Genomic DNA, 2,533 nt, shown 5'->3' with positions numbered 1-2,533 from the left:
TTGAGTCGTTACTTTTTGTAGAAATTGACGTTTAGTTCCAAAATTATTGGGATTTGGACGTTCTACTCCAAGCCTCGGAGGCCTAGTACTGGTTAGACCTAATTTCTGAACACGCTAACAATATAGTCCAAATCTGTACGAGTTAGTCCAAAATTTATCCGATTCAGAAAATAATATTTTTTTTTATTTCGTTATTAGCCTTTCATGTTTCCGAATTCATTTTTAGATCTTAGATTTATTTATTTTTGGAGAGAGAGAGATTCAGATGCGTTTTAGTGTTGTTGTTCTTAAGCAGAGATTCGTACTCCAGGTTAGCGTTTTATCTTTCCATTTTATGATTATCCGATTAATTTCTTCTTTGGCGCCTCTTCAATTTCTAGGTTTGATATGTTTTTCGATTTGATAATAAATTTTTGATCCGTATTTTTCAGCTATGATTTGTAGATGATAAACTTGTGATGCGTTTTTGTTCATTTTTATTTTTGAGTTTAATTTTAAGACCAAAATGTTGAATTTGACTTTTGTTTTTTCTGTTTTTTATTTTGATTCGAGGATTTTTTTTGTTTCCTGTTTTTTATGTTATAATTCCTACGTTACTGTATAATGTTAGCAAACTCCTTGAGAAAGATGCACCAAATCAACACAGTCTGTATTGGGTGGATAGGGTGCAGTAAACAGTTTCCATAAGAAATTTTCTTCACCCTTGAAATGAACAATGACCAGCAACATATAGAAAAGTGTTATTTTGGACTAATATGGATCTTCATGGATCTGTTTATCATCTTGATCCAAAAATTCAAAGGTCTTAAGAAGAAAACAATTTAGTCTCTTCAAACATTTGTCTTGAAATGGTTAGTGTTTTCTTAGCATTTTGGATTCAATTGCTTCTATTCTTAGCTTTATCAATGCAGTTTTTAAGGAATCATGTAGTCAGATATAAAGTCTATGAGGTTAACAATCTCAACAAATTTTAGTATGGTCAGTCCTTACCAAAATATTTTATGTTTAGCGTGGTTAGGGTTTTGAGATTAATGTTTGTAATGGCTGGTGGTATTTTTGGTAGGTGCTTACAAGTACATGTCAAAGTTCGGAGGAAGAAACAATCCGATGGGATGGAGGTTACAAGGCCAAACAGGTTAAGGTTGTGAAATATCTTATATCTCATCTTTACTTGCTGTTTTCGGTCCATTTGATATCCACATTGTGCCGAAGCTTATGAAACGGTGCAATTAGATAGAAAAATGCTATGCTAAATATTATGCAATCCTGATTTTTAAATAGGTTTAAATTTGAATTGTCCGTGTTTTGAATTTAGGTCATTTTGAATAAATTGTTAGTTAGGTTGTGGATTGCGTGATTTTCATGAAGCTATATATGAATAAATTTCCCTCTTCTTTGTTCATTTGCAATGTTTGAATGATGCATGTTAGGCATCAGGTCATCTGTTATTAGTAGTAGACTTTGAAAATGTATGCACTAAGCTAATGATGTGTATGTCTTTAGAACGTCATGTTCTTTTGTTAAAAGTGACAGCTAATTGTATCATATCAAGCACGTATTTTTAATTGGAACCCCCTATCATGGGTTCGGATTATCGATGCGAGTTATTTATTTGTTTTTATACATGTTATTGGGGTCTCTACACATGCAGATATTGTTGCTTTGCTATTTATGTTTATAAGTATTTTTGAATCATGGAATCATTTGTTACGTGCTATGCCGTTGCGGCATACATTTCCTGTTTTTCCATTGTAAATATTTGTGGGATGTCTTACTTTGCAGGGATACGTCATTTATTGTATACATGTTAGACGTGGTGGTCACAAGAGGCCTATTCCATAGGGTATTGTGTACGGTAAGCCTAAGAAAATGTATTACCCAACTGAAATTCCAAGGAACAATAGATCAGTTATTGTGGAACATGCTGGCTATAAATTGGATGGTCTCTAAGTTCTCAACTCCTACTGGATTAGTTGTTTTGGAACATGCCCGTCATTTATTGTATACATATGTTGATTCTTAATGTGTACATATTTGTACACATGTTGATTATTTAGGTGTACATAGTTGTACATTTGTTGATTTTTAATGTTTTTCAATGTGCACATAGTTGTACACTTTTTGAGTGTTAATGTGCACATGGTTCTATGCTAATCTATTGATAACAAAACACTCGTACTATGGACCTCCAAGTTTCTGTACTTCATTTCCCTGACAATGATTATAAAAGTGCTATTAAGTATTAACTAATCACATTATTCTACATTGAGAAGGTTGACGACAAGTACTACCAGTACTCAGCTTGAAAGTAAAGATAACAAGGTTCGTGGTTCGATATGCACTAAACCACCTGTTGGCTTTTGGAAAGCCACACCAAGTGATGATTTACACATTGGCAGGCCTGTTAAGCAAGATCTTTCTTACCATGTTAAGCCCACGACTCCCATGGTAAGTATGTCATTTCATAAATTTGCATCTGCAATTAGAATGAAATGCTTCGGGAATTCAAAATATAGTACCAAATTTCGGCTTT

At 33.4% G+C, this 2,533-nt stretch overlaps 1 long non-coding RNA gene across 1 annotated transcript; it reads left to right on the top strand.

The window, feature by feature from the left end:
* The first annotated feature begins 237 nt into the window (after positions 1 to 237).
* Positions 238 to 2,201, top strand: LOC113278633. The gene is made up of 3 exons (XR_003325589.1): positions 238 to 310; positions 1,064 to 1,141; positions 1,783 to 2,201. It is a non-coding gene; the product is annotated as an uncharacterized LOC113278633 (long non-coding RNA).
* The last annotated feature ends 332 nt before the right edge of the window (positions 2,202 to 2,533 follow it).

This window comes from Papaver somniferum, chromosome 5 (genome assembly GCF_003573695.1).
Source record: "Papaver somniferum cultivar HN1 chromosome 5, ASM357369v1, whole genome shotgun sequence".
Lineage (NCBI taxonomy): Eukaryota > Viridiplantae > Streptophyta > Magnoliopsida > Ranunculales > Papaveraceae > Papaver > Papaver somniferum.
This window is presented reverse-complemented; position numbering and strand designations above follow the sequence as displayed.